This window comes from Quercus robur, chromosome 4 (genome assembly GCF_932294415.1).
Source record: "Quercus robur chromosome 4, dhQueRobu3.1, whole genome shotgun sequence".
NCBI classification, from domain to species: domain Eukaryota; kingdom Viridiplantae; phylum Streptophyta; class Magnoliopsida; order Fagales; family Fagaceae; genus Quercus; species Quercus robur.
The window spans coordinates 64,982,279-64,996,334 of NC_065537.1; the positions used below are offsets into that span (position 1 = coordinate 64,982,279).

The 14,056-nt window shown below is 38.9% G+C and overlaps 1 pseudogene; it reads left to right on the forward strand.

The window, feature by feature from the left end:
• The first annotated feature begins 4,700 nt into the window (after positions 1-4,700).
• LOC126724518 (putative ABC transporter C family member 15) lies at positions 4,701-13,679 on the forward strand (annotated as a pseudogene).
• The last annotated feature ends 377 nt before the right edge of the window (positions 13,680-14,056 follow it).

Genomic DNA, 14,056 nt, shown 5'->3' on the forward strand with positions numbered 1-14,056 from the left:
GCACCTCGTCTGCCTCCGGACTGGACATGATGGGTGGTCGGGACAGGTAGTCCTTAAGCTGCTGGAAAACCTGAACGCAATCCTCCGACCATTTGAACTCTTTCCACTTGTTTATCAGAAGGTAAAAAGGCCGACATCGATCCGCCGATCGCAATATGAACCGGTTCAATGCCGCAATCATGCCAGTGAGCTTCTGCACCTCCTTCGGGTTCCGAGGAGTCTGCAGACTGTTAATGGCTTTGATTTGGTCGGGGCTTACTTCTATTCCCCTGTGGGTGACCATGTACCCTAGGAATTTCCCAGACCCGACCCCGAATGAACATTTGGAGGCATTCAGCCGCAACCGGTGCTCCCTTAAGATAGCGAAGACTGTTCCAAGGTCTCTCACGTGCTCGGACACCCTCTTACTCTTCACTACCATATCGTCTATATACGCCTCAATGATCTTGCCCAGTTGTGGCTCGAACATCCGAGTCATCATCCTTTGGTAGGTTGAGCCTGCGTTCTTTAGCCCGAATGGCATCACCTTATAATGATAATTTCCGATGGGCGTCATGAAAGCCGTTTTCTCTTGGTCCTCTAGCGCAAGGGGTATCTGATGATATCCCTAGAAGGCGTCCAGGAAGCTCATTCGAGGGTGCCCCACGGTTGCATCCACCAATCGATCGATTTTGGGTAGAGGGAATGGGTCCTTGGGGCACGCCTTGTTCAGGTCCGTGAAGTCCACGCAGACCCTCCACTTCCTCGTCTTCTTCCTTACCACCACTGTGTTCGCCAACCATTCGGGATAAAAGACCTCTTTGATAGCCCCTGCTCTTTTCAATTTTGCCACCTCGTCTCTTACGGCACTAGCGTGTTCCTTTGAAGGGCGTCGGGGTGGCTGCTTCCTCGGAGTGGAAGAGGGGTTGACGTTCAGGTGGTGACAGATGAGGCTAGGATCAACTCCCGGGGCATCGTAGGCGTCCCAAGCGAATACGTCGACATTTTCTCTGAGAAATCTGACCAGTTCCTCCTTTTCTTGAGAGGGCAATTCAGAGCCGACCTGAAAGAACTTCTCCGGGTCATTGCTGACAGCAACCTTATCTAAACCTTCACATCTTATCTCCTCGGCCAGCCCCTCGTCTTGCTTTGCCGAGGAGGTTGGTTGCTATAAGCTCTTTGGGACCGAGGACTCGACCAAGGGCCGATGTAAAATGGCGGCCACCACACACTTCCTGGCCACGGCCTGATCTCCTCGGATCTCTTCCACTCGTCCTCTGGATGGGTATTTTACTTTTTGGTGAAGTGTGGAGGTCACGGCCTCTAGGCTGTGGATCCATGGCCTTGCAACTATCGCGGTGTAGGGTGAATATGCGTCGACCACGATAAAATTCACCTCCACCACTTCTGCCCCAGTCTGTACGGGCAGTCGGATTTGCCCCTTTGGCGTAACAATCTTCCCCTCGAAGCTGAGAAGGGGGGAGTCATAAGCTGTCAAATCTTCCGGCTTCAAGTTCAGCCCCTTGTATAGGTCGGGGTACATTATCTCCACCGCACTTCCAGAGTCTACTAACACTCTTTTCACATCAAAACCCCCAATCCGCAAGGTGACCACCAAGGCATCATCGTGAGGTTGAATTGTTCCTCTCTTATCCTCATCTGAGAATCCCAGTATCAAAAAGCTTCCCTTTTTTAACTTTTTGGGCTCCCTTTGCCTGTCCTCGGAGGGAAGGCGATCCACGGCTAATACCCTGGGGATGGGTGGCCCAGTTCTTCCCGATGCAGCGAGGATGACATGTATCGTCCCGGTGGGGGGTCTTAAAGACACGTCCCTTCGAGGTTCTTGTGTTGCTTGGCCGGGATGGCCGCTCGATGGGTGCAGCAGGTGACGTAGCTTTCCTTCTCGGACCAATTGATCCAGGTGATTCCACAGATTCCTGCAGTCCTCAGTAGTATGCCCGTGGTCCTGATGATAGTGGCAATACAAGTTCTGATTACGTTTGGCAGGGTCTCCAGCCATCTTTCCCGGCCATCTGAAATAGGGTTCATCCCTTACTTTCTCCAGTACTTGTTGTACCGGCTCTCTGAATACGGCATTCACTGTTTGCGGGTTGCTCTGCCCAGCCTGTCGCGGAAAATCTCTCCTCGGCTGACCATGATTGTGACGTTCCGTCCTGAAATCATTTGCTTTAAGGGGGATAACCTTCTCCTTTCCCTTCCCTTGCAGCTAATCCTCCTCCACTCTTTTGTACTTGTCGATCCTATCCATTAGCTATGGGACGTCAGTAACTGGTTTTCCGATGAGGGATTTCCTTAAGCCATGCCCGGTGGGGAGGCCGCTTTTGAACGTGCTGATAGCAACATTATCATGATTGTCATCTAAATCGTTATACACCTCCCAATACCTATCCGAGTACGCTTTTAGGGTTTCTCCTTCATGCATGGATAAGGACAATAGCGAGCTGAGAGGTCGAGGGACTCTGGTGTTTGTAATAAAACGGGAGCAAAAAGCTTGAGTGAGCTGCTTGTAGGAGCCTACGGAGTTTGTCTTCAGGCTGTTGAACCACCTCATTTCCATCGATCCCAAGCTAGATGGGAAGATCTTGCACATTAGGGCTTCATTTTGCGAATAGATCGCCATTTTTTGGTTAAACTGACTCACGTGTTCTACCGGGTCTGTTCTGCCGGTATAGATGGCGAACACCAGTTGGTTGAAGCGTCTTGGAAGCTTAGCCCCTTCGATTCTACTCGTGAAGGGTGACCTCGAGACCTAATCCAGCGCCTTCTTCATGGCGTCGTTCCCCGAACCTTTGCTGGATGGGCTCTCATACTTCCGTACTGGGCGCGGTTCCTTTTCGTAAGAAAAGGTCTCACTTGGGGGGGTCCTTGACCTTTGTCTGTAACTCACGTCCTCCGCATTAGAAGACTCGCCTGAGTCAGAGGGAGATCGTCTTCGCTGTACGCGTCGTAACTTCCTTTTTAGGTCATCTATCTCTCGCTGCATGGCCTGGTGACTATTTCGCCTCTGAGACACGTGACTTCCTGTCTGAGTGTGACTCTGGCTCGTCCGGATAGTATGCACACTTCCCTCACGATTCCCCCTGCCGCCTGGGTTGGTTGGGTTATTTTGCCTTTGGGACTCGGCGGGTTGTGTTCGTTGGGAGTCAGCTTGGTGAGGATCTTCCTGGTGCGGGCCTAGCTCTGCCATGCTCGACCGCTGTACTGGCTGATGCCTTAGTTCTTCCCACAGACGGCGCCAATTGTGGTTGCACGATTTTCCTGGCCCAACTTATGTTGATTAGGCCTCGGCCCAAAGCGCAACCCACAATAAATATTTGTAGAGGATGGGTCAAAGAACTTAGCCTCAGTGAACTTGTTCGGTCTAATGCATGGATAGTGTTGTTTGCAAAAAGAAAATAAAAACACAAGAATGGATCTTTCTCAAGTATGATTTTATTTCCTTTTTCCTCATACAGTTCTCCCCCCCTCTTTAAGGGACTCCACTACATTATATAGTTCCCTTCTTTTCATCTCAACCTTACACCTGTTGATCATCTAAGCATCCACTTGAGCACCTGTCCCATCAGACGCCCTCATCAGTCCCTTTGTGAGTTGCAGAGGCCAAGGCGGTACTGTTCAGGTGTCTTTTCCTCATTAATGCGGCCAAGAGGGTGGTTGGGGCGCAATTAATGTGGTGGTAGCCTTCCATGAGATATTTTGGATTTAATTCTTTTTATATGTTGTGAAGATGAGCTGAAACGGCTGGGGAAAGTTCTTCGTTTGGGCCTCTGATGTCCGAGGAGGAGTTACTCCTCGGACAGGTTTCCTTGGCGCTATTGGGATTGAGTAACGCTTCATATGAGGCTTCTCTTCGGCCAGGACGCTCCTCGGCTGGGCCTGAGTTTGGAATAGCCCATCATTTTTGGGCCGGGCCCCACAACATCTTTTTTCTTTTCTTTTTTGTCATTTCTTTTTTAATGGTTCCAAATGATTTGTAGGGATTAAAGATCAATAATCTACCAACTTGTTTATAGAGTTATTGTTGTTATACTTGCTCTTTTTTTCTACTATAACTACAAGAAGAGCATTTTTAGTCACTAATATTGTCAAAACTAGGTTTTGCCAAAAAAAAAAAATATATATATATATATATATATATGATTGTTTAAATGACTTCTTGATTTTGTACATCAAAAGAGAAATTACTTCAAATTTAGTATATACATAATCACATTATTTTTGAGATTTAAAAGAACATTAAATTTCTTTTTGATAAACGATTGAGTTAAAATATATTGAGAAATAACTATTTTATGTTTTTTCCTTTGATTATATATTGTTAATATTGATTTTAGTTTTATTTTTCATACTATATTTACTCTTGAATCTCAGTATATTTTTCATTCATAAATTTAAAAAAAAATAAAAAATCATACTTTTGAAACTATGGAGTGTAACTTAACTACATGCTTAAAATATAGGGTATACAAATTTACCCACCGTTTTAATTGCCAAAACTAGAGATAAACTTTGAAATCAAAAAGAAAAAGAATTAGAAATAAACTTCCTGAAGTGGCCGATCCATAAAAAGGGAGTAGAAAAAAAAAGTGAAGAACTTAGGTCCCAAACTAGTCATTACAAATTAACTTTAAAGGCTCTTCAGCTGGTGTGAACATAAGCTAGCACACATCAGAATTGCTCCTTCATTGCACCACTTCCTAATGCTAATGATGCTGCTAAAGGGTAGTGGAACTCAATGCAACTCTAAAGCACGAGCTTTTTCCTCAGAAATTATGCAAGTGCTATCATGGGCAACTACAATTGTTACTGAATACATATTCCCAAATAAAAAGTACATCATGTTCCCCTGGTTACTAAGAGCATGGTGGCTTTGCAGCTTCTTGTTGTCGATTATCTGCACAGCTCTTGATACCCATTTCAGAGTTATAAACAGTGGAAAACTTGGAGTAAGCGACTATGCAGACTACCTTGGCCTGCTTGCTTCTACATGCCTCTTGGCCTTTTCAATCCGAGGGAAGACAGGCATCATCTTTAGTGTCCCCAATGGCATTGCCGAACCACTTCTCAATGGAAAAACTGATGAACATTCAGAATACAAGAGGATATCGTTATACAGCAAAGCTACTCTTGTCCAACTCATAACCTTCTCTTGGCTCAATCCACTCTTTGCTGTTGGATTTAAGAAACCCCTCGAACAGGAGGAAATTCCAGATGTTGATATCAAGGACTCAGCAAGATTTCTCTCCCATTCCTTTGATGAGAGTCTGAAACAAGTTAAGGAGAAAGATGGAACTACAAATCCATCCATCTATAAGGCAATCTTTTTGTTTATCAGGAAGAAAGTAGCAATCAATGCATTGTTTGCAGTGATTAGTGCTGTAGCATCTTGTGTTGGCCCATACCTCATCAATGACTTTGTACATTTCCTAACTGAGAAGAGAACCAAGAGTTTAGAGGCTGGGTACCTTCTGGCCCTAGCCTTTTTAGTTGCCAATGTTGTTGAGACAATAGCACAGAGGCAATGGATTTTTGGGGCATGCCAGCTAGGCCTTCGCCTTAAAGCTGCTTTGATATCTCGTATATACAAGAAAGGCTTACTCCTGTCAAGTCCATCCCTCCAAAACCACACTATCGGAGAGATCATCAACTATATGAGTGTAGATATCCGAAGAATCATAGACTTCATTTGGTACTTAAACATAATATGGATGTTTCTGGTACAAATATCCTTAGAAATCTACATTCTACATACAAATCTAGGTTTGGGGTCATTTGCTGCATTAGCCACAACTTTAATAGTTATGGCTTGCAATATAACCATTACAAGAGTCCAGAAGAGATACCAATCTAAGTTCATGGAAGCCAAGGACAATAGGATGAAAGCCACTTCAGAAGTTCTTCAAAATATGAAGACTATTAAACTTCAAGCATGGGACAGTGAATTCCTTCAAAGGTTAGAAAGCTCGAGGACAATAAAGTATGGTTAGTTATGGAAATCACCAAGACTGTCAGCACTTTCATCTTTTATCTTCTGGGGATCACCTGCATTTATCTCTATGGTAACTTTTGGGGCATGTATGCTAATGGGGGTTGAACTCACAGCAGGAAGAGTCTTATCTGCTTTGGCCACCTTCCGAATGCTACAACGCCCTATTGAAGACCTGCCTGACTTACTGATTGCGATTGCACAAGCAAAAGTCTCAGCTGATAGAATAACCTCCTACCTCCAGGAGGATGAAATTCAAAAGGATGCCATTGAGTATATTCCAAAAGATCAAACTGAATTTGACATTGAGATTGATGGTGGGAGATTTAGCTGGGATCCTGAGTCAAGGAATCCAACTCTGGAAGGAATACAGTTAAAAGTGAAGAGGGGAATGCAAGTAGCAATATGTGGGACTGTGGGATCAGGGAAGTCAAGCCTGCTCTCATGTGTGCTTGGAGATATAGAAAAGCTGTCAGGGACAGTGAAGATCAGTGGTACAAAGGCTTATGTGCCTCAGTCTGCATGGATACTGTCAGGAAATATCAGGGAGAATATTCTATTTTGGAATCAGTATGAGAGTGCTAAGTATAACAAAACAGTTAAAGCATGTGCTTTGACAAAGGATTTTGAACTTTTCCCCAGTGGTGATCTAACAGAGATTGGTGAAAGAGGGATAAATATGAGTGGAGGACAGAAGCAAAGGATACAGATTGCTAGCAGCTTACCAGGACGCTGATATATATTTACTCGATGATCCTTTCAGTGCTGTTGATGCTCATACAGGCACCCAACTCTTTGAGGTTAGTAACTAGAATATGAGAATGTCTCTTAATTAGGTCCTATAACTAAACAGCTCATCCACTCTCCTACTTCCAACATTGATTATTGTTTCTTGTACTTTTTGCAGGAATGCCTGATGGGGATTCTTAAAGACAAGACTATACTTTTTGTTACCCACCAAGTTGAGTTTCTTCCAGCAGCAGACCTAATTCTAGTAAGCATGACTTCACGGCTCTTGTTGTTATTTAGTCATTTAAGTAGATAAAAGAGTGGGAAATTATATGTGACTGATGTACAATATTTTTTTTAGGATAGATTTAAGAGGTTGAAAAAAAAAAGTTCGGAAAAAAAATCATATGTTATGATTCCAAGATTAATTGATAATCTGATAATTTTCCTGATATTCAAGAACTAGGACTTCCAAAATCTCAAGAGTTTGCTACAATGCTGAGGATTGTGGTTCATCAGACTAACTGACATAAATTTCAACAGGTGATGCAAAATGGAAGAATTGTACAAGCTGGACAATTTGAAGAACTTTTGAAGCAAAAATAGGATTTGATTATTTGGTTGGTGCTCATAGCCAGGCTCTAGACTCAATCCTCTCAATTGAAAATTTAAGTAGATCTCAAAGCCCTATAGCTGATGATGAATCCAACACAGATTCAACTTCAAATGCAGAACTTCTACGCACACAACATGACGCAGAGCATAATCTCTCTTTTGAAATTACAGAAAAAGGAGGTAAATTGGTGCAAGATGAAGAAAGAGAGAAAGGAAGCATCGGAAAAGAAGTTTACTGGTCTTATTTGACCATTGTGAAAGGTGGAGCCCTGGTTCCATTCATTCTTTTGGCACATTTATCAGATCAAGTATCACAAGTAGCAAGTAACTACTGGATGGCATGGGCTTCACCTCCCACAAGTGAGACTAAACCAAAATTGGCAATGAACTTCATATTGCTTGTTTATGTAGTAAAGGCAGGAATTTGGACATCACAAAAGCTTTTCACAAACATGTTGCATGGTATATTCCGGGCACCAATGGCATTTTTTGATTCAACCCCATTTGGAAGAATCTGAAACCAGGTAACTTCCACTTTGACACAATTTATGTTGATTTCAATTGAATTTGTACATTGGTGTTACTAGTGGTATAATTAATATGGCTGAATCTATGCAATTAGTACACATATCACAATTTATTATTAAAAAAAAAATTATTCTAGACAAAAACAATTTGCATTTGCAACTAACAAAAACCTGAAAGGTTATATACAACAACCAGAATAAAAAGATTTGAGCATGTTCAGATCAGTTAAAAGTTAAACATGATGTTAAAAACATGTAGAATATTAGAGGATAAGGATCCTATAGAAATAAATAAATAAATAAATAAAAATAAATAAATAAATTGATGAAGGGAAAAACCTATCTATCCTCTCCAACCACACCCCAGCAGATTGTCCCAACATTGGAGAATCCTCTAACTTCAGTGCAACCATCCTATGAAAGATAAGAAAAGATGTCAATTATAAGTTGCTGGATCGGACAAAACTTCAAGTCATAAGCCAAAATTTTAACTCATGACTTTAAAACCTTTTGTCATATATAATAGCTTCCAAGAGGTAGTAGACTAAACACTAAAAATAAAAAATTAATAACTGACACAAAATTCAAGTTATCTTTCATTCTTTCTTTTTCTCCCCACATATGATCAATATAATTGTAAAGGTTCTTTCAAGAGGGCTAACAGCCTGTACTTACCTCTGCAGGCATCTACAGATCAAAGTGTGTTAGACTTAGGATTGGCAATAAAATCAGCATGGTTTGCTTTCTCATTAATACAGATGCTAGCAACTATTGCAGTGATGTCTCAGGTGGCATAGGAAGTATTTGTCATTTTCATTCCAGTAACTGCAATCTGCATATGGTATCAGGTAAGACACTTCTTGTACCATATCTATATACTATCTAGAGATGATTACTTAAAATTTGTAAATAAAAATTTTGATTTCTAAAGCATTTGAAAACTCATAATGTTAACAAGAACTGTGCTGCAAGAAACAAAATTATGTCTTGAAAACACTAACTTAATGAACCATTGAGTTAATTTCTAATACTACCAAAAGAGAAGTACCGTATTTTACTGTTAAGTAGCTTCAGAACAGCATGTCCCTCCCCCCTTCCCTCCCTAACTCTCTGTGTGTCTGTGTGTGAATGAATTGCTCCCATTTTATGGATGCTGATCAATAATTAATTGTGATTACTTCAGCAATATTACATACGAACAGCAAGAGAACTGGCCCGCTTAGCAGGTATACAACAAGCACCAATCCTCCACCACTTTGCAGAATCACTATCAGGAGCTACAACAATCCGTGCTTTTGATCAAGAAGACCGTTTTATCAATGGAAACGTTGGTCTTGTCAACAACCACTCAAAGCCATGGTTTCATAGTGTGTCAGCAATGGAATGGTTTTCTTTCCGACTGAATTTGCTATCCAATTTCATCTTTGCCTTCTCATTGTTTTTACTGGTGACGCTTCCTGAAGGAATTATCAATCCAAGTGAGTATCACTAATGTTTTTAAAAACTATGCATTACAATGACCTCCAAGTAGAATCCATTAATGTTAATCATTTGCTCCCTTTAGACTTAGGGGTAGAAAATCTCCTGGGGAAGAGAAATTAGGACTGACTGCAGTGAACTATGCATTGCATCAGATGCTTACTCGATTAGTGGCCCATTTTCTTACAAGCAAAAATAATTTCTTTAAAAGATATGAAAAGAAAACTTTAGTCATAAAGAGAGAACTAATCCGGAATTGGAACTTTTACAGACATTGCAGGGTTGGCAGTGACATATGGAATGAATTTGAATGTTTTGCAAGCTTCAGTTATATGGAACATATGCGATGCAGAAAATATGATGATATCAGTTAAAAGAATTCTTCAGTACTCAAACATAACAAGTGAAGCACCGCTTGTGATTGAAGAGAGCAAACCATCAAATAACTGGCCAGAAGTTGGAACAATATGCTTTAAAAATTTGCAGGTGAGCCTCTATAGCAGGGATAAACTATGAAGAATGATCTAAAATTTCGATATTGTTTAGATGTCGAAATACTTTTATAAACTTTTCCATCCGTACAATAACGAAGCATTAGTCCTAAATTTGTTGGGGTCAATTATGGATCCTTAACAAGATTAGTCAAAGACGGCCGTATATATTCTTTTTTTCAATTCTATTTTATCTAACATGGTCTTTGTTACTCTCTTAATTGACATGCATGTCTTTTTTAACTATTTCTACTAATGTTATTTTTTGTCTTTATCTTCCTTCTTTCATTTCCTTAACTCGAATAAACTCATACTTTTTACCTGTGCATTAATCACTCTCCTCTGCATATGACCAAACCATCTTAAGCAACTTTCTCCCGCCTTTTCATCAATAGAGGTTACCCTTATCTTTAAGTGAATTTCTTCATTTCGTGTCCTATTTTTGGTGTATTTCCACTTATCCATCATAACATTCTCATTTCAACTACACTCATTTTATGAATATCCTACTTCTTAACAGCCCAACATTTAATACCACATAGCATAGTTGGTCTTATAGTAGGCTAATAAATTTTTAATTTTAACATAATAGGTATTATATGATCACACTATACTCTTGATGCATTTCTTCACTTTATCCACTCTGCTTTTATCCTATAATTCACATTTTCTCCAATCTCTCCATATTTATGAATTATTGATCCAAAAATATTGAAAACTCTACTCTTTTGTATCTCTTGACCATTGAGTCTTGTTGTCTCTTCATCTTTGTATCTACTTAATTTAAACTGACATTACATGTATTCCGTTTTAGTCCTATTTAATCGAAAGCCACTAGATTCTAAAGTGTCTCCCAAATTTCTAAATTAACAGTAACTCCACTTCTAATTCCACCCACTAAAGTTAAATCATTTGCCAAAAGCATATACTAAGGGACTTTCTCTTAAATCAATTTAGTGAACTCATCCATTACTAGTGTAAAGAGATATAGATTTAATGCTAGTCGTTGATACAAATCTATAGAGATAGAATACTCACATGTGATGCCTCCCCTTGTTCTCACACTAGTTACAAATTCGTCATACATATCTATAATCAACCTAATATACTTTAGAGGGACTTCTTTCTTTCCAAAACCCACCACATAACCTTTCTAGGGGCCCTATCATATACTTTCTCTAGGTTGATAAAAACTATATAAAGATCTTTACAAGCTTCTAAATATTTTTCCATCAACATCTAAGTAAGAAAATAGCTTCCATCATAGATCATTCTAGCATAAAACCAAAATTGATTCTCTGATATTGTTGTTTCATATCTAAACCTATACTCAATCACTCCCTCCAAAAGTTTCATAATGTGACTCATAAGTTTAATTTTGTGGCAATTTGTATAGTTTTGAATATCTCATTTGTTCTTGAAAATAGGTATTAAAGTACTTCTCTTCCACTTACTAAACATTTTATTAATCCTTGAGATTTTATTGAAAATTCTTGTCAACCAGAATACATTGACATCATTGAAGCACTTCCAAACTTCAATAGGGATTTCATATGGTTCCATGGTTTTTTTTTTTTTTTTTTTCCTCTTTTTCATCCTAATTAATGCATTTTTTACCTTAGTCATCCTAATTTTTGAACAAATATACGGTTTCTATCTGCCATTGAGTTATCCAAATCGCTTCACATCTTTTCATTAAAAAGTTTATCAAATTAACCTTTTCATCTCTCTTTCATTTTCTCTTCTTTTACTAACGCTATTTGATCTTCATTCCTTTAATGCACCGTACAAGTCTCTCATTTTCCATCAGTAGTACACATAATTCCAAAAAGTAACGATATTTTAGCTATTGCCTCAAAGTCAATGTAGTGAAAATCCTCAACCTACCATAACAATGTTGTTGCCCTACATTGTCTTTTAATAACACTATTTGATCTTCATCTTTAATGCACCAGACATAGTCCAAGTCTCTCGTTTTCCATCGATAGTACACATAATTCTAAGAAGTAACAACATTGTAGCTTTTGTTCAAAGTCAATGTAATGAAAATCCTCAACCTAGCTTCACAAGTTGTTGCCCTACATTGTCTTATACAAACAATTGGCTTGACTATAATGCAGATCCATTATGCTGAACATTTACCATTCTGGGAAGGAAGAAAGTTGGTGTTGTAGGAAGGACAGGGAGTGGTAAATCAACCCTCATACAGGCCATTTTCAAGATTGTTGAACCCAAAGAGGGGAGCATTATAATCGATGATGTTGATATTTGCAAGATAGGGCTTCATGACTTAAGATCAAGGCTTAGTGTCATACCACAGGACCCAGCAATGTTTGAGGGAACAGTTAGAACAAACTTAGACCCACTACAACAATATTCTGACAGTGAAATATGGGAGGTAAAAATTTCTTATCAAACAACACCTTTTATAGTGAAGCTGATAGTTTCTATCCAATTAATAACACCATTAGTCAAGAGATCAAGAAGGGTGGTAGATGAATACAAATCTTATGTTCCACTTTTTATGTTTCATTAATCACAAATTGTCATGTATTTATTTGACTTTTCTTACAAAATAATAGCCAAAATTTAAAATAAAAAATAAAATAAAATACATGACATATTATGATTAGTGGTGTATAAAGTAAAACAAAAATAGTGGGACAAAAGATTTATATTTGTAGTAGATTATAGGTTAAAGACCAAAAAGAAAAGGGCAAAATTTCCAAAACAAGTTACAAGAGATCATTATATAAATTACTCAAAAATAAAAAGCTGAGAAGCATAAACACTTCATTTGGGGTGTCGTATTGTGTCATACATGTGTCATACCAATGTTATACCGACCGTTTTATGTTATAATTTTTCAAAAATTTCTTTCGTTGCGGTGTTGTATTTGTACATGCACTTGTGTCTGTGTCCGTGTTTCCTTAAAAAAAAAAAAAAAAAAAAAAAAAAAAAATCATCATTATCAATCTATCTGAAAGATGCTCACTGGAATAAATTCCAAAATTTACAGGCTTTAGATAAATGTCAGCTAGGTAATTTAGTGCGTGCTAAGGAAGAGAAGTTGGATTCCACAGGCCAGGTTCATCGACTTGTTGTATTTGCATAATTGATTGTGTCCTTTTCTTTAATTTACTATCATTAACATGCATGCCTCTAACAGTGGTCGAAAATGAAGACAATTGGAGTGTGGGCCAAAGACAGATATTTTGTCTTGGAAGAGCCTTGTTAAAGAAGAGTAGCATTCTTGTACTAGATGAAGCAACAACCTCAGTTGATTCTGTAACTGATGGAGTGATACAGAAGATCATTAGTCAAGAGTTCAAAAATTGGACAGTGCTCACTATAGCCCACAGAATCCACAGAGTTATAATAGTGATTTTGTTTTGGTCCTTAGTGAAGGCAAGTATCATTCACACACACATATAAGCAATGACATACATACAGCCATGGACTCACATATATGAAAGAAGGGCAATGATTGTTACACATTTATTACACACAGGGTTCACACAGTTCAGTTTTTGAACTAATATCGTGACATACATACAACCATGCACTAAAATATATGAAAGAAGAGCATTGTTTATTAAGTTTATTACACACAACGTACGCACATTTTAGGTTTTGAATTGAAACCGAGACTTTAATTGTGTGTATGGTGTGTGCACTAACAATTACCCATGAAAAAATGACTAAAGAACTCTTGCTTGAACAGGAAGAATCGCAAAATATGACACTCCAAGAAAGCTGCTTAAACGGCCAGATTCGTTCTTCTCTAAACTCATAAAGGAGTACTCCTCAAGATCACAAAGTTTCAACAACTTAGCAAATATTTATAATTAACACCCGCTTCAAAGATTCTGCAGATTTCAAATTTGGTTGAGAAAGAGAGGTTGATCATATGAATAATAGCAAGAACTAAGAAGCATAAATGCATTAAATATCCTCTCGGGCATGAACAAGTGATGGGGGAGAGTCGGAGAAAATAATTTTTAATTTGTTTTATTTTGTTTTGCTAATTAGTTGTATTTTTCTTAGTTCATTGTATTTTATTAGTCACTAAAAAGTCAAATCTAGTAAACAAAACTCTCATTTTTTGCAGAGTTGTGAGAGGTCATGATACATAATATTCTTACCCTTTGATATTTTTTTTGGAGAGGGCTAACTCTCGAATCCAAAACTGCGACCAAGAATAAAATCACGTATGTTTATTTTGCTTG